This window comes from Solea senegalensis, linkage group LG7, assembly GCF_019176455.1.
Source record: "Solea senegalensis isolate Sse05_10M linkage group LG7, IFAPA_SoseM_1, whole genome shotgun sequence".
Classification (NCBI taxonomy): domain Eukaryota; kingdom Metazoa; phylum Chordata; class Actinopteri; order Pleuronectiformes; family Soleidae; genus Solea; species Solea senegalensis.
In genome coordinates this window covers 3,314,006-3,338,811 of record NC_058027.1, presented here as the reverse complement: position 1 = coordinate 3,338,811, position 24,806 = coordinate 3,314,006, and positions in this window count along the sequence as shown.

The window sequence follows — 24,806 nt, the reverse complement described above, 5'->3', positions numbered from 1 at the left end:
TTGTATTTCCAGCCAAACACAGAAAATGATTGACTTATTGTCACTTGTACATATCAGGCCTTTTATAAATACACCCAGTTAAAGCGTGTGTCTTTCCGTTTAAAGTAGAGCTGCAACTAACGATTATTATTATATCGATCGGTGTTCGTCAAACCTGGAAATGATGATGTTCTCAAATGTCATTTATTTATTTGTTATCCAGAGCAAAGAAATTAAGTACTTAAATACTCATATTTAAGAAGCTTTAACAATCAGAAATCTTGTTTTAATCATGAAAAAAGCTTCTAAACCGTTTAATCGATTATCAAAATAGATTCATTGTTTCAGCTCTAGTTTACAGTATATTCAGTTGTCAAAATAGGTCACATTTCTTTTAAACTGCCACTTTATTAGGTACACATGGCACCTGTGCTGCCACACCTGACAATGAAGTGTCTTCTATGTGGTCTTCTACTGTTTTAAGCCATTTGCTTCAAAGTTCAACATGCTTTGAATTACATATGTAGATATTAGACTGGTCATTCCCCACTGACGCCAAAACGGTGTCATTTTCACCCAGAGAACTGCTGCTCACTGGACATTTTCTCTTTTTTGGACCATTATCTGTAAACTCTAAAGATGGTTGTGGGTGAAAATCCCAAATGAGATCACCAGTTTCTAAAATTCTGAGACAAGCCCACCTGGTACTAAAATCACGGCACGTTCAAAGTCACTCATATCAGTTTTCTTACTCATTCTGATGCTCGGTTTGAATTTCAGCAGCTCATCCTGATCATGTCTACGTGACGTCCATATGAATGGCTGAGATTGATTGGTTAACAAGCAGCAGAACAGGTTGTACCTAAAAAAGTGGCCAGAGAGTGAACGTCTTCTTTTTAACCAGAATATATGAATAAATCAGCCAGCAGCTTCATTAATTATGCAACATTCCTAGCTTCATTAAATATGTGGAATCCATAATGTTCCGTTTTTAACGATAAAACGTGTCACTATCATCGCTCATTAAGTGATGCAGAGAGATGAAAAGATACAGACATACTTGAATAGATGCACTTGACTTGACTAACAGTGGAAAGTCAAAAGGACCAAGAACAATAGACCTATTTTGTCAGACCAGGGATTTCTATTTCAGTGTCTCCAATGAAGCCTTAGGACCTTGATATGCAGCGCTTTCATCCTTTTTGTGTGTGAGCTGCATCTTCACTAAATGAAAACCTAACTTTAATGGAGACATAATATTCTCCTGGGTATTTGCGCTGTGGTGAGACCCATTATTGATCAGTGTCTGTTGCAGCCAGCGGCCAAACTATTAGGATGCTGTTTTTTTTGTGTTGTGTTGAAACATAAATCAGCTTAAAGGGGAATTCCATGAGTTTTCTACTTGGGGTTCTATATTTATAAATATGGGTAAGTAAATAGTACTTAAGAACTGGTCGAGTAAATCAGTGGTTCCCAACCTTTTTTCCTTGAAGTCCCCCCTTTGCCTATGTCCAAGACAAACCAGACGCCCCAACCCGAACCTCTGTCCACATACTAATGTTTATATGCAAAAATAGACAGCAGTTGTAGGTTTTTGTTCCTCTGCACCAGAATTCTCCTTTAATGATAACACTGCGTGTGCAATAAATAAAAACCTAAAAGAAACTTAGTGAGCAGTTAACCAACTTCTTCGCAACAGCAAATAAATAAATTTATGAATAAACTCCACTACTTCTGTCCGTGTTTTTGCCTCAGCGCTTTGTCAACATAAGAACTATTCACTCACTTAACACTTGTAACCTATGTGCAGTATTCACCCTAACCTCCCACACCCAGGCTATAAAGTAATTGTGTTGCCATGGAAACAGAGGAGAAAGGCCTAAATCCAGAGCTGCCGAGAATCCATCCCATCTCATTAGACGAGGCTGCTGTTGCCATGTGGTATGAGATGAACGCTGAAGAAATAAATTAATCCAATCTCCTCTTTCAAAAAATCCAGCAAATCGACTGGACGTTTCGCTCGCCACTCACACCGTTTCCTTCACAGTGCACAAAGAGAAAATAAACAACAAGCCCGCGACTTAAAACGGAGAGAATGATGATGCCATTTGGCTTAATTTAGCTCAGGACGGCGCGGCTTTGTTATGGCTTTTAAGTCTGATAAATTATTCAGAACAAAACATTTCAGCGCTGCGACTGGAAATGTAGCTGGGACCAGCAGAGGGATGGATGTGAAAGCAAAGCTAAAATTACATCAAAACACCAGCGCGACTGAAGGTCACTGAGGGAAACACTGTCACTCACTGAGGCTGAAAATAACTCCCAAGTGTTAAATATAGGAGGATTACATGTTTTGACTGAATTAAAGCTTATCTGGCACAAACACCTGAGTGGCAATATTTGAGCCCCACAGACCCCAGCGTGTGTCACTGAGCGTTCTGCTCCACTTTAATCACTTAACGCGGCAGCTCAGAGTAATTTATTCAGCGCTGACATTTACCTACGTGGTGCCGAGTAAAAATAAGTATGTAAGTAATATATACTGTAAATAAACAAACATGTAATCAAAGACCACAAAGATGAGAACAATAGGTCATCCTCAACCGTTGGGGGAGGGGCTGAGCTTGTTGCCGTGTGAGCAAAACACCACGACTACTTTTTTTTTTCCCAATCAATATTATTACTCATCATTCACCTTTCTTTGATTTTCTATCCGTCCATTATCCGTCTTTGTCGCTCTGCTCATTTCGTTACTCTATTTTGCCCCCGCCCCCTCTCTGCTCACCACCTCCTGTTCTGTCCCCGTGCAAAAAAATGCTGACCTGCAGACTCCCTAATGTGACCAATCGATATCGCACAGAGGACAGCAGATCGCCGGACATGATAATATGAAGACACTGTTCCTGTAATGCATGCAGCCAAGCGTCCCTTCGACAACTTCCCTCAAGATCTAACCCACAAATCACGCACATCACGAAGAGGGATTGATTTATTTCATTTCACTCCACATGAACTGTTCCATACGACCCTCTCACTTACAGGCATGCTGCAGTGGGTGTCATGGATCATTGCTTCATCTATCTATAGGACCAACATTGATCCTGCTTGCCCTTCCTGTCGGACATTAGCGGCGCACAGTGCCGTGGGATGAGCGAACATGAGGGGCAGAGAGCGTGTCATTATGCAGGGAGCGGCGTGCAGTTAAACAGCTAATTAATCAATCCAATCAAAATCAAAGCCACAGGGAATCAGGGAGCTAAAGCCTATAGATTTGCTGCAGGTTAATAGTGAATACAATTAACATGAGATTTGACCGGTGTCCACAGAAGTGATCAAACCCGATGAGGTGGAAAAGTAACATAAACTTGTTATTCGCTAGTACAGTTTAATAAATTAGCATTTTTTATGTTGATTACTTTAGTTATTATCATCAGTGTCATTATTATAGTCGTAGTCAGTGACAGAGGAAATGTAAAACATTAAGTTTAACATACATTAAGTCATTAAATAGCCATCGTATGTCATTATGGATTAAGAAAACATGTTTAATTGAAATACTGGCTTGACTAATGACATTTTGCTGGTCCCAAACTGTTTATTTGCTCTCAGTGAGTAAGCAATGGAAATGCTGAACATTACTGAACCCAAAGAGCCTCACTACCCCTCTCAAAAACGTCTCAACCACAGAAGAAAGATACGTTTTTACCATTTTAGGCTTCATGCTTTTCTGGCATAAACACTGACCTTGTCAGCACCAGTAGTCCTCATGGAGACCAAAACCTGGTCGTGATGAGGCAGAACCTCAGTTTGAGCTAAGATTTGAATCGTGGTATGGTTAAGGTTAGGGATAATGGTGAGTGAAGGCTGTCCACATGAATAGAAGTACTTTAAAAGGTAGTTATGCAAACCTGTGTATGGGGGTACTTGTATGACCTTTTTTGGCAAAACACTGACCTTGTCAGGACCATTTGTCCTCATGGGAGACCAAACCTCGACTAGGCAATACCTCTTTTCTGAGGAAGTGGCTATGGTCAGGATTGTGGTTCAGTTAAAATTAACTCATTTTGGTTAAGGATAGGGATAACACTGTGTTTTGGCTTTGTTTTGGCAGGACAGGATAGTTGCCATGAACCTGTGTGTGTCACAAAGCTGTAGATCTTTGAGTTTTAGATTAGTAACTGCTCAGAAAAACACCTTTTATACGTCTTTGATTCTCTTCTCTGCTCGTTCCATGTGCTAACCAGAGCTGTGAATGCTAAAGGTTGCTGTTGTACATATTTTACATATTAAATCCCTTTGACTGAGCTTCTTCTTGAATGATTTAGCATGAGGAGAGCTTTAGCCCCACCCACCGTTAAACAAAAGAACAATCTTGAGGACCTTGAGATTGGTATGAGCATCAAGGATATGGTTGAAAAGCACAACTCCACAGCATTCCAACAAATTGCTTTTCTTCTTCTGGGGTGTACTGGAATTTACATGTTTTTATTAGACTTGTCATATAATTATGGCATAAAGGAGTAGAGTGGAAACACCTGTGAATGTGCATCCTTCCTGTTCTTCTGCTTCACAGAAAATAACCTCCTCCAAACACACAACTTCTTTTTTTCCTTGGTCCTGTAACTTTTCCTGTTAAGGTCCAAACAGCAATGTACGAGTGTGGCAGAAGACACTGCCGGAGGAAATCGGGAATCCTTAGTCAGATCCTCTTGTTGATGATGATTTGATCCTGTTCTTCCTCCTTCCTTCCAGCGTCTCCCTTTCGGGGTCACCACAGCGGATCATCTGCCTCCATCTCACCTCATGATCCTGTTGTTCCACTTCACAAAGGACCACCATCGCCACACGCAAACATTCTTCCTGCTCTTTTTTGCTCAACTCCCGTTTGGTCTTCAGACAGAAACGGTTCCAATAAGGCGGAGGACATTGTTGTAGGAAGGGGAAATCCTTTTCCAGATCCTCCTGTGAAGGCATATTAAATGAAACCTGTTCTTCTGCCTCACATAAAACCACCTCCTCCACACAGAAACATTCTCGTTTGTTTCATCTTCAGAGAGGAATTGTTCATACGTGGTTGAGGACATTGCTGGAGAAAATTGGGAATCCTTCTACAGATCCTCTTGTGAGAGTGAACCGATCTTGTTCTTCCCCTTGAAACGAAACCACCACCTCCACGGAGAATCCTTGTTTTTTTCTTTTTCCTGCAACTTCTCAGCTTCTTCATACAGGAATGGTTCCAGCGTGGTGGAAGACATTGCTGGAGGGGAGCAAGAATACTTTTTCAGACCTTCCTGTGAGGGTGAATTAAATCTGTTCTTCTGCCTCACAGAGAACCATCTCCTCCACACAGAAACATTCTTGTTTTTTTCTCTTTCCTGTGACCTCTCAGTTTCATCTTCAAACAGAAATGTTTCCAGCGTGGTGGAGGACAATGCTGGAGGAAAGCAGGAATCCTCCAGTGAAAGTGGATTTATCTTTTTCTCCTGCCTACAAAACCACCTCCTCAACAGAGAATGCTTTGTTTTATTTTCTTTCTTCTGCAACCTTTCAGTTTCATCTTCAGACAGGCATGGTTCCAATGTGGTGGAGGACATTGCTGGAGAGGATTCATTTTTCAAACTCTCCTGTGAAGGTGGATTGGACCAGTTCTTCCCCCCCACATGAAACCACGCCCTCCAAAAAGAATCTTTCTTGTTATTCTCTTTTTCCTGCAACATCGCAGTATCGTCTTCAGATGTAAATTGTTCCATTGTGGTGGAGGACGTTACCGAAGGAGAGCAGGAGTCCTTATTCAGATCCTTCTTTGAAAATGGATGCATCAAGTTCAACCGCATTTGATGCCAAATCCTCCAAACAGACCAGCTTTTGTTTTTACTCTCTTCTGCCAAAGTGTCTTTGTCGTCCATAGCTTCCAAACATGTTTGCGTTATACTCATCTTGATGGAATCACTGTCCTCTGACACACGGACGCTTGCAGGAGCAGAGTCGCTGGGGGAAACATCAGAAAGGATGCAGTCTGGGTGAATGGAACCTACAGTTGATTCTGCATACTCCGTTTCCTCTGGTATGGTTGAGAGGCAGGCCCGTAATAAAAACTTGAAATCGTTCATAAAGGTTTTATTGTACATGCCCGCCTCTTCCTCAGACTCCTCATCGCTACAGGACACAAGGCCGACCAGATTCTTTATCTCCCTCTCCATGGCCTTTGTGACTTGGTCTGAAAGATTCACGGGGTTAGCGCTACCAACTACTGGCTTCGAATCCAGTCCCTCTAACAACAAATTATTGTCCATCATTGAATGGATCATGCCTGACTCCCTTTTCTTTGTCATCCTTGGTTGATTAAGGGCTTTTCTTCAAGTTTAATATCGCGTAATAAAGTCATTTCAGTTTGTTAGTAAGCCAGTTAGTCACTTAGCGGTGGTTTTTAACATTACTGCCTTCCCTTTATCGATCACATGCTATTCCTATAATGCCTGATCTAAAACAGCAATCTTGTCCAATGTTAGCTTCAGCGTGACCCACCACTGCTGAGTGAATTTTGTTTCAAAGCCATTTTCTCTTGTGATGTCATCTCTGATTGGGCAAGACATCAAAGTCCTTCTATGAAATGGCAGTTGTGGAACAAAAGCAAATCGCACCTGCGTTCATTAGGTTATTTCTTATAATACAATACATTATTTCTTTACTTTTGTCACCAGTGTCACTTCTGCCACTTTATAAGGTGTCATGTGTACATAATAGAAAGGCTGGGGAGTATTTGTAAAATCCCATCATCACCTATACAAATGTTTCCAGGGTACTTTAACAGTTCTTCAATAGCACGGTATTTGTACACAAACACGCATAATCACAACATTAATCATGAAAATGACAATTGGATTTTTAGCTATTCAAATAGCAAAGAAAACAACCACCTTGTGCTTGATGAGTTTCATGACTGCTCCAGATAACATCATTGTCAGAGCTAACTTTTAATTATTCATCATCAGCCTCTGCAGCTTCAGCCCCACCCACCACTGCCCTTAGTGAAGTCAAGTCTGGAAACATGTTTACATGTAAGGGGCTGGAGGGTTGGAGTTCAAATTATACAGCCTCGAAGTACATCAGACCATTCATCCATCCATTGTCTACCACTTTATCCTCCACATGAAGGTCAAAGGTCACTGGAGTCAGGGCGAAAAGCAGGCTACACCGTGGACAGGTCGCCAGTCCATCACAGGGCCAACAACAACAACAACCATTCATTCTCACATTCACACCTATGAACAATTTAATAAGTAATTACACATGGTCCAGCAGAGGGCACTCTGAGTGCAGCTTGACCTTAGAGTGATGAAGATGAAGGACACAAATCAGCACCAAATCGCGGAAGTAGAGAATAATGACCACTTACACAGAGACACTACAGCCAGCTGCTGCCAAGGCCGGCTAGCACACCAAGACCACACACACTTTAACACACAGCAGGTCGCACACACTGCAGACTGCCAAGCTGGAGAGGAAGAGTGGGGGTGGATGAGGAATGTCAAGCCACTGTGAACATTTATCAGAGGAGGAAATCTACACAGGTCAAGGCATTAAGAAAGGAGAGAGAGAGAAAGAGAGAGAGAGTAGGACAGTCAGCGGTGATGTGCAGGAGAGATTTATTCCAGACTGAGAGTGCCCAAAAAGGAAAACAACCTCACCAAGCATGCATTAGTACCTGTTGGCACGCTGTACATCATGTAACTGTTGGTTGCTTTCCAAAAAGCCACATCACTCAGACACATACAGTAGCTACACACACACACACACACACACACACAAGTTGACCGGTGGAGAGAGAGTGGGTCAAACGCAGTTCTCAGCTCAATGGACAATCTCACAGTTAGTCAGGGGTTTTTAGGTCCGAGCAGCTTATCCAATCATTTATATCAGATTAATACTTTTCATGAGAATAAACCAGTCAGAGTGAGAGGAAGGGAGAAAGGAAATATTGCATAAGCAGAAGTCTGGTGTGTGTGTTGATGCTGTAGCTGAATGAAAATGTCAGGATACTAAATATTTGTACTTGTGCTTGAAAACATCAACTGTATATTACAGATTATTTTTAAACTACAGTGTCTAACATTAGGTGATTTCTGTTGTTGATGATGTTGCTATTCTGCCTCGGTTTGTTCTTCATGAACAGACAGAATGGAACGTTATTCGTATGCCGTGTCCTTCATCGGAAAAAAGGCTCTGTCAAGCAAAAATGGTTGTCCTGTCACAGACTGCTGAACAGCCTGGTTTTTATCAGCGGTAGAGTTCCTTCACTGCTTTTATATTTCCGTGTGCACACTTTTATTTACAGGAAAAATCGAATCAAGAAATGCAACTTAACTAAAGTGCTTTCATACGTGACGGTAAGCTGAATATTCTGGTTGAATAAAACAACACAATGTACCTCACAATGATTTGCAAACTAATCAATCATGGATGTATCGCTGTTGGTGGGTGCAGTCTTACATTGGAATCGAGCAGATCAATGCTGTCCAGGCTCTTGCTGCGGTGAATGCGGCCTTTGATGCGACGCAGAGACGGTTTTCCTTGGCTCATGGGCAAAGAGAGGGTGGAGGTGGCAGGCAAAGCCATAGCACCAGCGCCACCGGTAGCACCAGAGAGCCCATCTGAACACCCGGGTGACGCTGTGGGCGACGTATCTCCATCCGGCGGGGTCACCCTGTGAAAAGAAACAAAGGCAACGTTAAAGCTCCAGTGTGGAATTTGGACACCTTGAGGAATTCTGAGGAATTACCAAAACACTGCCCCGGGTTTTGGTTTCTTTTTAAAGGTTATGCATTACAGCTTGGCACAGCAGCAGCGACGGCTTCAAACACAACAAGGTGCACATGTAAAAGTTTCAGTGGATTCAAGTGGATTCTGCTGCTAAAAATAAACCCGTCAGACTCCACAGTTGTATTTTAATCCCGACCACGTGTTTAGCTTCTCACGAACATGATCATCCAATATTGAAAATGTGTACTACACCAACAGTGCTTCCCCTCAACAGCTTCCTGCATGTGTTAATCTGCCTGTGTCTGCATTACACAGTTGTCCACACTGGTCAGTGCATGCAGTGTTTTGGTCATAACTCAGAAAGAGACTACATTGTTATGGTAATGGTCCATATGGGGCAATACTGGAGCTTTCAGATTGTGTGTAATATGGTTGTGTTAAATGTGTTAACTCATTCATCCGACATGGAGCAACATTAATGTTGACATTCTGAACCTCCTTTTTTTTTTTTAGCTCTGCTTTGATCCAGAAACCAAATCCTGAGGGAAAATTTGCACTTAAGCCACTAAAAGCTCCACAGTGCTCCCCGGACACTGTCCTTAGGTTTGTCAGAAATGGTTTTGTGAAAGTGACACTAATAAAGAGACTGAAACAAGACTGAACTGACAACTGACCATCTGTTCATAAAACATATTGATTAGTGCAGCTTTAAGTCCGTCCCCTGGTCATTGTTCGCTGGATTCATGTGATTTCACTCGGGGGATTCATTGCGTTATACGTTTCCTCTTTAAAAAGCAAAGGGCTGGTTTGTCCATTAAGGCTGCCATAGAAACACGGCTGGCTGTGCACGATGCCAGCCTCCATAAAACAAGGGCCTTGCATAAAGGGAATGTAAAAGATATGAAATATTAAAGACTAATCCATCCATTTTTCTCTTTATTCAAATCCACAACCATAACTCTCTGTAACTAGATCAATGTCTCATGTAATCCTTCTATTTCCATCCTATAAACCTAGCTATGCTGAGATTATTTTAATCTATATTGTATCATGCATTATTCCATGCACTGCAGAGCAGGAACCTGTTGTAACAGTTACTTTTAATCTTTGTCTAATGACATGAAATGAAATACTGAGTTTATGAAAACTAAATTATAATTTTTTAAGCAGTTACACATATGGGTAGTTTAATTTAGTTTCCAATTATAAACCTTCCTAAATGTTACAAACTGGACGTTTAACAGCAGACACATTAATGTAAAGATCCTTGTTTTCTGTCAGTGGGAACTACTTTCTTGCAGAGGTTTTCAGGGGATTGCACGAGTGTAACTTATGCTTCAAACCTTTAAGCTGTTTCGCTTTACTCGCCCCGAGTGCTTCTTCCTGCTCGTCATAAACAGACACAGCATCGATAACGCTGCTATACTGTCATGGGGACTTAGTTAACACTGTGTGACAACGGTGAGAATGTAAAAGACAGGTCACCACCGCAAACATCCATCCCGCCATCTATCTATCGTCTTCAGCTTTATCCTCACTGTTGTATAAACTCACCACGCAACACTGTGCGCCATGTGCACGCTGGTCGGCATCTGTTTTGCATGCTTTTGCATGCACATGCACTGAAAATAATGCTATCGCTGCCTTGATCTTATAACTAGTTGGTTGGTGTGTGCTTTTTTGCAAGACCCGAGACTTCACAAGACCTCCTGATTCTGAGGACGACAGACCCCAATCTTCCCACTACAAGACATTTAACCATCACCATGACTCCAAAATGTTCAATTATGGTACAAATCCTGCATTAAGAGTTACAAACGACAGCTCTAATTATGGCTCTGTGCAGTAAAAAAGCGCAGGTTTTAGCTTCACAGTAATATCACAGCCAATGTACAGTGCAAAAACATCTAGGACCATGTTTCTCAAACTGTGGTACATGTAACACCAGTGGTACACAGCTTCCATTGGTGGTAAATCAGATAATATAAAAATTAAAAAACACTAAAAATATTTAAATTACAGTTGCCTTATCTCTCGCTCCACCTTAATCTAATTTCATTATACCAATGTGTGTGAGGAAGAGGAGGATGAGGAGAGAGCAATTTATCTTATTGTGAATAAATCTGCCTCCTAGTGTGTAGCTGATTTAACTTACTTACTATGTATTTTGCCATTGATTTCGACTTGGTATAAAAAGTTTGAGAACCACTGGTCTAGGACTTGTGATGATGCACATTTTGTGGGTTGAACCGCGTGACCCCATCACTTCCATTAACTACCACATGGCAACGCTTTCTCCTAAGAACAATCCGCAGCGAGTGCACACGGCACATGAGCAGACACTGCCTCGCATCTCAGGGGAAAACATAAAGATGCCCGAAGGATTACAGTGTCGTAACATTTCTCTTGCCACTTTTTAAAGGACACCCTCTCCTGTAGGCTGTGGGAGCATTCAAGCAAGTGTGAGTAACTGGGCTGAAAGTCAGTGGGTAGCCTGACTAGGCTAGGTATGAAGCATCCACTTGTCCACTGTTATTAAGCCACAGAGAGGACGTTGTGGGAAACTCACCACTCACTCACTGAAGTTGAAACATTCTAATGTTGTGACATAATACGTCAATAAAATATATATAATGGTTTTTGGCACAGGAAATGTTCATAATAATCGTAATCATACATAATAATAGCTGAAATCTGAAGGTCTCAGCTACATGTATCTGATTATTTAAGCAAATAAACTACAAATTAATTATTAATGGAAAATAATCTATTAGTCTATTAGTCAGGTTCTTTATTAATTGAATAACTGACAATATCCATTATCCAATTGTCATTTCTCCGGACCTTACGTGCTGTATAATTAAGATTTACACCAGCAGCACACATTAACCAGAGCAGGGACATAATAGGCAAATAAGAGTATAGGGAAACAACTGTGGAGCTGCAGTCATGATGCACGACTACATTTCAAAGTCATTTAACAGCAATAAAAAAAGTTCCTCAGCAACAAATATCTGTGTCTCACATCTGTGGGAGACACGAGAGGTTATTTCAAGCGACAGCCTCAGTGATGTGTTCCGTGAACGTTCCATAGCTAATGTTCCACTAATGAACGACATTTCAAACTTATACTGAGACAAACAAACGTTTGAGTTAAAGGGAAATGCATGACATTTGCAGCCTGAAAGAGACAATTTACAATATGTTGTACTTTAGATGAATCACGATGAGTCAGCGGTCAATTCAAAGGCTCGTAGAAAAGCCTTAGACGTCGTTTGAGCTGATGACACATGACAGTCTGTCAGTCTCTCGCCAGACACTGAGAAACCTGGAATACAATCACTATGAGCCTCTCAATGTTGTTTTTGCATACATGTCTTCCCGTTTTAAAACCAGGAATAAAAGATATTTAACAAATCACTGCGAGCCACATCGGCATGGCAACATAACAGTGATCCAGATCACCTTACTGTTTACCTCTGGCTGCAGCCAGTGCCCTTTGGTTAAGTCGGTTAGATCCAGTTAACGGAGAAATTAGAACACGTGTTCTTGTAAATGGAACCGGGAAAAGTGGACGGATGCTGACACCGGGTCTTTTCTGTCTCGTTTCACTTTATTTATCTCTAATTTTACAACCTGTCTATATTATATATGAACTTTAAAATTGTTTGCGCACACGTTTGTTCAATAATGCAGACGACGTGAAGCCGCTCACTTGTTCCCGCATTGTCATAAGTGCTTTGAATCTGTATTTAGATCTAAAGACCAGTCAATAACACCTTGCCTTTGATTTTCATGTCCGTACAGAGCACTGTCTATTGATAGAAGGTTCAATAAAGCCAACACAGAGTCTGTGTTTCAGCTAAAAGCCTAACATGTCGGTGCTATGTCACAAATAGTAATATGACGGTTAAACTGGTAGAAACTTGAGAAGTGGCTTTAAATATGTTTAAAATATAATTTTTAATTACATATTTCAGCTTTGATCAACAGTGCCATCCATATAAAGCTGCTCTAGTACAGCAACACATTTAAAAATCATACATTTGTTTGGGCTAAAATAAAATAATAAGAAATTAGACGCCCTACTTTTAGGCAAGATGCCCTAAAGATGCTGAATGTGATCAGAATTCACCGATTCAAGCTTTCCAAGCAGTTGCTTCGCCGCCGCCGCATTTCGTTTTACGATAAAATCACACGTAGCTCACATCCCGCGTTACATTGGCAGATCTTCCGTGACGCGGCTTGCACAGCTGTTGTTATTGGTGGAATATCCAACGTCTCTGTAACCTTTTACGCTTGTTGAAACTTTTGTTTCCAAAAAATGACAGAAAGAAAGGAGTTTTGGGGAGTTTATAATATGAAGGCTATATAAAAATATGGAAAAAATGAGGAAAAGAGGAAGAAGACAGTCAGTAACCTCAAGCTTCTTCCAGAAGAGTCCTAGTTAAAGCCTGTTTGTTATATCATCTTCTACTCTAAACGTCTTTGGATAAACTCAGCAGAGTCTAAAAAGCATTTTCTATAAAAACAAATTATAACATTAGTAACAGTCCAAAAGCTTTTACATTTAATAAGTAGTTGGTCCCCTCCAGTCTCCGTCCTCCCCTGTGACCTGTGCGTATTTATCTTTACACAAAAGCAGAGAGAGAGACAATCCAGAGGAGCCCAGTCTCTGTCACAGTAATCCCAGTGTTGTTTTTACAAAGGGACTTTGGTCCATTCACACATCCAGAAGCAGCTTACGTGGCTCTGTGGGTTTTAACGACGCTCTGTGAGAATGAGCAGCGCTGACATGAGCTCCATCTGTTACTTAAGAAGAACAGTTTACAACCTGAAGCTCCCTCTGCTGATCCTGCACTGAGAGATAATATCACTGAACAGAAACAGAGACGCGGGGGATTTTATACGCCAGCGCTTCTGTGACATTGACGTCATATAATAACACAGTGTTTTGTTTTTTTGGGAACACGGGGGCCCAACTCACTTGGATGAAAACTACACTGACACTGTCTGATAAATGTGTGGCGAAACACGGCCAAGCTCACGGTGCATTTCTTTGTTGTTGTTGTTTTGTTTAATGATCAAAATCGAAACAGACATTTGTCTTTTATTACCTCCGACAAGGACGCTATGTTTTTGCCAGCATTTGTCTTTTATCTGTTTGTGAGCAACATAACTCAAGAAGTTAAGAGCAGATTTGGATCAAATTATCTGAGAATAAAAGTTGTGGCCCAGGGTAAAAATGAATAGATTTTGGTGGTGATCAGGATTTAATATGTTTTTTAAAATAATTTAGGTACGGTAGTGTTCGATATGTTCATTTGTATTGCTGTGAAAGAACACGATGGTGTTATTTGGTTTGGTAAAGAATTTGTAACCCTATTTTTAACCCTGTAAACCAGGGGTCTCAAACTACACTTATTTTAAAATTATTATATTTAACATTTAATTATATATAAGCCTGTCTAGCGTTTTAATTACAATTGTCTTCATTTATATTTTGATTTAATGTTTTAATTCTGTTTTTGTCTCTGAATCTACAGATTCATTTTGCATCATAAATATGTTTGTTTTATTTTTGTGAACTACAAATCAAAACAAACACTTTTACTTTGAAAGGGTGTGCGACGTCATCCTAAGCATTTGTAATTGCGACATCGTTATGGATTATCAAGATATCATTTTAATTTATAATCACTAAACTGTTCATTTTTCCCAAATTGTTTCACTTTTTTCACTTGGCCCGGCCCGTCCTGACCAGACTAGAAGCTCACTGGCCCCCAGGTCATTTTGAGTTTGAGGCCTCTGCTGTAAACTAACCCTAACCCAGAGAAAACCCACGCACGCACGGGGGGGGGAACTCCATGCAGGAAGGCCCTTGTTCTGACCAGGTCGTGAATCCAGGTCTTCCTGCTGCAAAAGCAAGAGTGCTAACCAATACACCAGCCATGTGGCCCTGCACCTAAAACGATATCACTTGAGGAAATTCAACCAATTCATACATTCTTTTTTTATGCCAATGCAGGAACAGATCCTAAAGTGACCTTCTGCAACTTCCTCCATTGCCTAGAAAGGCCTGAAGACTTAATTATAAGGAATTGGAGTCAGGTCAAATTTGAAAGGATGTGATGTTATGCGCACTCTCGGGCTAAACAGGAAAGAGATCGATGCCAAGCGAAGACTAAAGTGTTCCTTTAGTGACCTCATCATTCATTCATTCATTTTCTACCGCTTAATCCTCCACATGAGGGGGAGCTGGCGGCAATCCCAGCTGACATAGGACGGAACGCGGCGTAAACCCTGGACACGGGTCAATTTAGAGCGTCAAACAGCAACGCACACACAGAAAAAACATACACACTCCACACAGAAGGTCAAACTGGGATCTGAACCAGTGACCTTCATGTTGTGAGACAACAATGCAAGCCACTGCACTACTGTGCGACCCATGACCTCATCAGTGTGACTCACACAACGAGGCTGCAGTTTTTCACAGGTCATCAGGTCACGATGTGAGAAAGACAGAAAGTTTGGTTCCGCTCCAGTCAGGTTTTCACAAACATCAGGCCACAAATGCTGAAACTAGAACAGCAGGAGCCGAAGTGCGACTGCTCACTCGATGCTGACCACTGAAAGATTCATCATCAGGGACGCTGCTGGATTTTAGGGAGATAGACTGAGCCCTGCGAGCCAGTGGATTAAACAGTCTGGCTGTCTGTGCAGACACAAGTTACATTCACTTTCCTCCAACTCTGGAGGAATTATTTAAAAAGCCAACAAATGAGGAGTCCATTCGCGGCACGTATGACCTCCATACAAACAACTGACTCTGCCAACATCTTTTTGCCAAAAAACAAGGAACAAGTAACATTAGGCTTTGGCTGCAGACAGAATAAAGTTCCTGAATAATACATGTGACTTCAGCCCAAAATAGAGAACCTCCCTCCTGCCCTGGATTAAAGAGGTCACTGACTTTCCACATGACCTCATCCAAGAATCCCAGGAATGTGTTAATGTTTTAAGTCTCATTTAAGAACGAAACACAAAATCATCAGGCATCTTTTATTTTTGTAGGAATAATTTAGATTATTCATTTTGAATTAAAATTAAAACTAAAAACATCACATTTCTTTCTTCGGGAGCTTACAATGCAACATTTTATTAAATCATCTCACAACCCCTCGAGTCCCAGACTATAAAATTGTATGATAACTCACAATAGCATCACTTTTTTGTTTTTAAGCTGCTGTGTCAAAAATACACTGTGACTAATTCCCTTATTGTTTTTTGTAAAAAAAAAAGACTGAATGCTGTAAATAAAAAGATAAAACCAGCCGAAAACCATTGTGTTGTCTTTTAAAACACACGTGTAGAACTGATCATGACTTATCTCATCCTGATAATAAATTGTCTCTTTGCTATGGTTAAGGATCATTGAATAATCTGCGATAAAACAGTCATTAAGTTGTTTCAATTAGAAGTTTTTAACATTTAACATCCTTCAAAACACTGTTTTCAAGTGTATTCCATACATTATAGCTGGGTGTTAAGTGTATGATATTATTAATATGCTCTCATTAATACTAAATTCAAGTTAAAATAAATATTTAATTGTGATTGACACTTTTACATCATTATTCTCATTTTCATTTTAAATGATAACTGTGTGACATTTGTGCAGCTCTGTGAGAAGCAAAGATGTTTTCCTCAGTCTGTAGAATGTGATGTGTATAAGCCAGGACAATATTTATTCTAAAATGGTAATTTTTCACACATTTTGGTTTAACGGAATATTGTGCCTCCTGCAGTTTTTAAAATTACACTAGGCCGTATTGTGATTTTGACACATTTTTGATGAATTGTTCATCCCTACAACAGAATGACCTCTGAGTCTGAACCCAAGAACCTAAACACTTAGTCCACCTTGTCCTAATCTGTGGTTTCCCAACGGTGGAACCAGCCTATCAGAGCAGTGGATTCGCTCTCTTGTCTTTAAGTAAAAAGAGAAGACTCATCTCTTTCGAACCTTTTTCTCTAAAATATCTTAACATAACTAACTTCATTGCTCTCCTCCTGATGGTCTCTGACTGTGTTGTTGTGACTCTAGTGAATGCCTCTGATTGCAGTGTAGTTTTTAATGAATGACACTGAACGCCTCCTTTTACACTGTGACATTAATATGTCGACGCATCTGACAAATGACTAAAGTGAACGACTATTGTATGATAAAAAAACATTACTATTGTCAATGTCTTTTAAACAAATACTCTGACAGCACTTCATACTTACTGTTGTAAGTCTCCTCCTCTTCCTTCGCCTGTCCCTTCTCCCCTCCTCCCCCCACACCTCCACTCTCTCACTCGCTCCATTCCCCCGAAGCAGCCAAGGCAAAAGACACAGCTGCACCTGTCTGAGTCTGGCTCTGCCTGAGATTTATTCCTGTTAAAAGGGATTTTTTTTTCTCTTCAGTGACATCAAGTGTCTGTTTATTGTTGGGTTTTCATCCCTCTCCATAATTCTGTAAACCTTATTGTGCTGAAATGGATTATAAATAGGAAAATAACCTTAAAGCAGTAACGTAATTGTGCAGTCACCACTTTAACTGCCTCGGCTGAGGCAGTGTTAGCGTTAGTAACCTGTAACCTGAGATGTGCTGTGTTATGACACATCTTTAGATTAATAGCACTTTGTGGAGCAATGGTTTCGCTTAGAGGGGACTACAGGGACAAAAGCAGGTGCGCTTCATCTAGATCTTGACACGTCTACCTAAGCACTTACATTCACACTTACAGACATAATGCATTCACCACCCCACTTACCCTAACCATAACCAGCAGTATAAAACTGCCTCACCTTAACCCACACCTAACCCTGACCCTAAAACAAAGTCTTAAGCGTAAAAAAAGACAAAAAGTTGTAAAAAAAAAAAGAGGTAGGTTTGTATCTAAATTTGACATGTAAACACACATGTACTGTATATAGTTATATAACGTTTATAATCTGACAAAATATGTTAGATATCGTGACGACATCCAGGTCTATTGAGCTGTCGCTCCAAAACCCAGTAGCCAATCAGCAGGCAGCTTCCTAAGGCCCGCCCACAAACAAAAAACAAGTGTTTTCAAACAATAAATTACAATATTTTTGAATGAAAAAAATCACAAATCTAATTCCATAGCTATGCATATACTCTATGGCCAACAGGAGACAAAAGCTTTCCATGCTTCATCTTCATCTGCTTTTTCTTTCATGTTTAATAACAATGGACTGAGCTGTGACCAAAAACAAGCCTCTGCATTCTGGGATTTGCCTTTGTTCATATCATCCAGCTCAACTGTGATGAATCCAAAGTATCTCCAGCAACCTTTCCTCTTTTCATTTTACTTCCTGGGGCTTTTTTGGGGCCATTATTGCACATTATTACACCAACCCTAAGCCAGATGAAGGAATAAAAGTTGGAACAAAAAGACTGAGAAGGAGGCAGGTGAAAGGAGTGTGGCGCTGAGGGGCACAGGTGGAAGACACGCGGCCGGACAGCGCGAGGAGAAAGACCATAATGCAAAGGGACAGAGGGACACAGTCAGCGCTTAGCTCAGAGGGTCGCCCCGACTGCTTCGTAATGCTCGACTGTTCAGCCGGAAGTGATGGCAGCTGATGAACATGCATCACTCTGCTAATGGGTCCACCTCCTACTTCAGGGGACATGTGGTGACAAGAGGTGCATGACATGTCCAGTTTAACCTCACTGACCCTCACTAATAGAAAAACGAAGCCTGAGGAGAGTAAAAGGTCTTTGGACGTGCTGTTATTTACTAGTTTGGGTCATAAAATGCCACTCGGGAGGGAAGAGGAGGAGAAGAAGATAGAAAATCTGCAGCCGGATCAAGACTCTGATCGGGCCAGACAGTTCTGACAGATGGACAGACCAGATTAGGCACATAGACATGTATCAAACAAGACGGGACGACAGTCATGTCCCAGTGGTGTCTGACCCCTGCAGAGATGCCGTCAACGAGCAGGTCAACAAAAACAAAAAAACACTGCATCGACACAAACACAGTCCAAACATCACTGTCTGAGGAGATGAGCTGTGAAGACGAGTACAGTCTGAGAGCGGAGGTGAAGGAGCAGCCGTCACCGCACATGCTCCCACTAACTTTAAACTAGTTTTACTTTTGACTTTTATTTCTAGTGCTTTGAATTATTTGGTCTTTTATGTAGACTAGTGTTTGAAACATAGTGACTTCCACCCTGTGTATTTTATGGACTTAACTTCCTGTTTTATTTTGTATTCATGCTTTACCTGTGTTGACAACGATCACGTGTTCTATCAGTTACACCTGTTTGTTATAACAGTTGATTTCAATGGTCATGTTTATTCAAAATTCCAATAAAACAGAAAAAAAACTGTTTTTTGAATCACTGCCTGGATGTATGTCTGCAGTGAAACATCTTGGCATCATAATATTCAAATTACTGCACATTGCATTTTATATTGGTAGGCCTACAGAAATAGGTATCATAACTAATGCAATGAAATTAAAATGTGATAAATGATTGATGAATGTGATTATCACAGCCTTCAACTACAGTTCTCTCTTGGCTTTGTAGCTTTGTTGTCATGCCCCGCCTTGCCACCGCCTCCTTTCTCTCCTGCATGCAATCAGCTCACCTGCGGCGGGAGCACACCTGCTCCCAATTCACTCATCAGCTCAGCCTTTATATTTCCTCTCCTGTGTGCATACTGCCATCATCCCGCTTATCCTCACTGCTTTTGGAACTGATCGCTACTGTTTCCCTCACGTTCCCTAAACTGTCTCGTCGTAGCATTGATCTCTTTCTGGCGAACGAGCAGAGCTGTATCAGATACAGGATCTTGGGTTTGATTTTGTACCAATTGAGTAACAATACTTTTGCTTTATCTCTCAAACCTATAAATGAAAGAGAGGAAACCAATGCAATTTGTAGTTGCTGCACTTTTTGATCATAAACCTATCCCAGTGAGTTCATATTTACAAAATTAAAACACTCAAGTTATTATGTTGCTGATCAGGTCATTTCTGAAGCCTCTACTATACAACAATAAAGCTGAAATACTGTTTGTAAGCATAATTATGGCAGAACCTAACACTCGAGCAGAGGAAAATATGGGAAGAGAAGAAGCTTCAGTCAGACAGCAGTGGACCCCTCCCACTGTGTCCTCCTATTTGTGGAGTAAGACAGCAGTGATGGATCCAGGCTTGTCATCTGCCTGTGAGACACTGTGAGAGTCAAGGGTCACCAGAGGCCGAGGACGAGTGACAGCACACGTTCTATACAAGTGCTGCAACTGCTGCTCCACGTCTGACTCTGACCAGAGATGATGAGTCTCTGACAGACTTCTATTATCTTCTATAATTATCTACTCACCTCGCCTCGCCTCACCATGATACGGTTTAAGTCGTGTTTCCAATCGCATAGTACCTGGTACTATTTTTAGTACCTGCTCCAGCAAGGTTCCAAAAGTGTGCTGAGTAGCTACTATGCGATGATTGGTCAGACTGCCGTCACAGGACGAGACGTCCCACACACAAATCGAGTCGAACAGCGCCAAACTGTAGATCACTTAAAACAACTTAACAATCCTAAAAACGTGGGTTAATCTCCAACAACTACCAGGGAAATATCTATATTTAACATTACATCCATACAGACTCATGCCACATGTACTATACAAATTCCAGTCAGACTCACAGAGGATGCTTCTGTGGACTCCAGCTTTCACAACATCCATCCAGCCATCCGTTTTCTACCGTTCATCCTCCACATGAGCGTCGCGGGAGGCACTGTGCCAATCTCAGCTGACATAGGGCGATAGGTCACACCCTGGATAATTCGCCAGTCCATCACAGGGTTACATAGCAAGACAAACAATCTACGGTCAATTTAGAGTGTTCCATTTTACTTAATCCCCATATTGCATGTTTTTGGACTGTGGGAGGAAGCTGGAGAACCCGGAGAAAAACCCACGCACACACAGGGGAGTTCAATAATGACAGAAGCTGCAGTCTGTTACTTTTGGTGGGTTAATCGTGTAAAATTGCCCAACAACTGGGGTTTTTTGTGGAGCAGAATTCACTTCTCAAACCTTGTGTGGGCGCTTCTTTGTGTTTTCAGTCCTCATGCTCCTCACTTTACGAGCCGCACCTCACCGTTGCCTCCATCTGTCTTGATGCAAAATGAATCACTTCCTGTGTGCAGCGCAGGAATGTTGCCAGGCAACACCACATCAAAACACCGCTATACTGAGAAACAGAGCGCGGCGTGGAGCCGATGGGCTTAATCAACAACTCATTTGACAATGGTTTGTTTGTAATAGACATTTTAGTACACTAACAAACCTAAAAATAACGTATGACTAGTTCAGCCAGACCAATCCTGCTTAATCACCTCCTGCACAGCGAAGGGTTGTGTGTGTTTCAATGTGGAAAATTAGTGTACAATATAATCAACGTTTAGAGATAACAGTGCTAACAGGATATCTCACCACTAGGACAATCCTATGCAATTGATTTTTTTGAAAAAAAAAACATTTGATTGCTGCATATCTATGTGTTTGGGTGTGTGTTGTACAGACAGCCAGTGGAGGAAGAAATTGTATCTCCTGAAAAGTGTTGGAAAAGCTGAAACAGCTGCAACCCTAGCAGGGTGACAGGGTGAATATGGCAGATACTTTACCTTCTTAAATCAGCAAATGTGATTCCCTCAACATCTGTCTCTTTCAAACTGTCAAACACAAAGTGAGGTGTTAAAAAACTGCGGTATTTTTAAATCAGTTTAACCTATGAAAAAAGTTGCTTCTTCTCCCCGGTTATCAATACATTAATATGAAACCTACAAAAACGTCACACGCACCCCCCAAAAAAACATATAAACACACACACACCACAGGGTGCGAGGAGTGCGGGTGCATGGGCGTAAGGGGTTTAACCACGAGTCAGTAAACCCTGTGTAATCTGTTCCCTTTAGTGGCATAAACCATTTGAGAGGAGATTACAACCGTTCTGCCCAAATAAGACCACGCAAATTCCTAATGGACAGAAATACTGAACAGCTACAAACACAAAACGCAGACACACACTGTTGCATGTGCTCGACATAGAAGAGTGGAGAGTGCACTTAAGATCAGACTTCGTGGCTTTAATACAGATAGGCTTTTTTTTGAGTTTAGGCCGAGAGAGAGAGAGAGAGAGAGAGACGGAGACACAGAAAAGTTCTGATTATCATGACAGGCCCACCCCGGACCTGGGCTCCTGCTGAGGTAACCAACGCACGACAGTGTCAGTTTGTGTGAGATTATGCATCATGGCCTCCCTCTACGAGTGGAAGTAGAAGGCTGGAGGGGGAAGGAGTGTGTGTGCGATGTGTTCGTGTGTGTGTGTGTGTGTTAACGCCTGTTCCCCAGAAGAGCTGGAAGGGAGAACGTGAGGACAGGCAAATCAGAATGACTGCTCTGGTTGTATGTGTTTGTGTGTTGGGGGGAGGGTGGGGAAGAAGGGACACTGACTATATGCATCATTAAGCAGGTGGACCGGGAACACCAGGCGGAGGTGTCACTGTGCACGGGTGCAGAATAGACATCTGGTGCACAATACAGGGCGATACACCCACATGTCAGGACCGGCCGCGACCAGTTCAAACTCCACTCATCAAGCTCATTATCATTTTGTGCATCGTTTTCTACAAGTAATCACAGTCGGGGGTCACAGTTGGGTGTGGATCATTCAAATTTGTGTATAATGACACAATCGTGCCACAGAGTTGAATTAATCCCAGGTAAGCTTCTTAAATTCTCAGTCATTTTGCCTCCAGAACACTATGGCAAAAAGCATAACACAATCATTTTTGGTAAAAAAAAAAAGTTAATTCACTGACTTATTACTTCTTCTAAGTACCTTGTCAAGGTATGCATTTGGCATTAGGCATGCCAGATATTGGACTTTTTGCTGGTATCATATACCCGTAAATTGGAAGCACTTGGACCAATGACTGACCAATAAATATTGTCTTCATTGCGCAAAGAAAATGGTGAAAGTGCAACACAGAAGTCAAAGTGGTAGCAGCCTATACATAATACAAGTAAATATCAACTGATACTGACCTTGTTCTGATATTATCGTGCATTCCTAGTATGCATTTTAGAGCTTTTATCTATAATTATACTTAGATGAAGAAGGCATAATGGCCCACTAATCGCCATCATGCCTGCACCACCATATCGTGTAGAAAGTGGTGAAATAAATGACAGTAAGGTAATATATTCATGAGTTTTCCCATGCAATAAACAGCTCTTTATATGTGATGTTTGGAAAGGAGTAGAATTGAGAGATGGAGTGTTCTGGAGGCTCTGGAGCACGACCACCTCCTCTTCAGGTTTGTCTATGTTTCTGTTCTTAATTGATTTACTCCTTCATGTTTATAGCTACTACTCTTTCTCGCCGCCACAGATCATCTTGGATTTCACCATTGTCGTTTTCTCCTTCCCAGTGACTCACACCAGTTTACTGATGATTTTCAACCGTCATTGAGATTAAACTACATTTGACTTCAGTTTAAAATGCTGTAGCATAAACTGAAGACTCTCAAAATTACTCAAACTGGTGGTTTAATTGCTTAACTACCTATAAACAGCTTGGTCTGTTGTGTAGGCCAAAAAAGTAGAATTCAATACACAGTGGTGTGCGTGCCAAAGCTGGCAATAATTCGCTTTTCTGTTGGAGTGGATGGATGGATGATGGATGGAAATCTAAGTCAAATCTTGTAAATGGCCACCAGCACTGATTAGTAACCCATTAGTAGCCCAGTCTGACTTCCAGAGTAACTTGTGTGCACGCAAACCTCCTGATTCAGTGACTTAACTTCACACCAATTACACACAGACATCAATTGCGAGTGAATGCATGGCAGTGATTGCATGAAACACACACTGCAGGCACACGCCGGCTCAGCCTCCCTCCGTTAAAGTGGCTGTCGGAGACGATTGAGTAATCCCGTTTTCATGGCGCTGCCCCTTCCCCCACACCCTGATGTGATGGCCCCAGACATACCGCCGCGCCTCTCTTAAGGGAGAAGTGTCCACACCACGAGTCACCGCGGACTCCTTTGGCAACACAGTTGACAGCAATCACGTGAGCTAAGAGGAGAGAAAGCAGATTTTTCCCCCCCAGCGTGATGACTTCTGATTCAGTCAGGTGTGTCACTGTGGGACGAAGTTAAAAAGCCATTTGTTCCTGTATTTAAAACAAACTCCTAAAGGACTATTTGTGTTCTCGCTGTAATGTAATGCCAGTGTGGATGGATTATGTGTCAAGCTTAATGTTATATACAGTATAGGTGGATCACAGAAGGAGAAATGATTGTTTCCATTGTAACGACAGACTATAATTACACCAAACTCTACTTGTTTTTTTTCCCCTTATCTTTATTAAAGTGGTCCCTTTTATTTTACTCGGCAATAATGTGGTCACAACCACAAATGTCGTGTTGTCAAAAGCCAAATTTACAGCGTTTACAGATATCAAAATTAGCCTCTTGTATCTGCAAACCAGTGACCAGAACCAGTGAACGTATAAAATGTACAACTGACAAGTTGTATAATTAACACAATTCAGGTCAGTGCAATGATGCCGCACGTTGTCAGATTTCCTATTATTATACTTATTTTCATTATCATTTATCTGCTCACTTCTCACCAAACTGATGGAAAATGTGTTGCATACTGTAAGAGAGGACAATGTTTTCATAGCCCAATGCGACCACTTCATATAACATGGTTTAGTTGAACTGAAAGCCCAAACCCAATGTAAATTATTAGCTATTACAACAGTAATAATAATCAGTGCTTGTAGCCAGACAATGCAGGAGGCTACAACTAATGAAAATACATGAACTGATAGTACGATGTTTCCCAGTTGATGTCGTCTCAACAGAGAATGCAGATGTGTGAAAACATAACAAGAGACGCAAAGATGTGTAAAAACTCAGAGATATGCACAGCCCATAATCGAGCATAGATCTAAATGAGG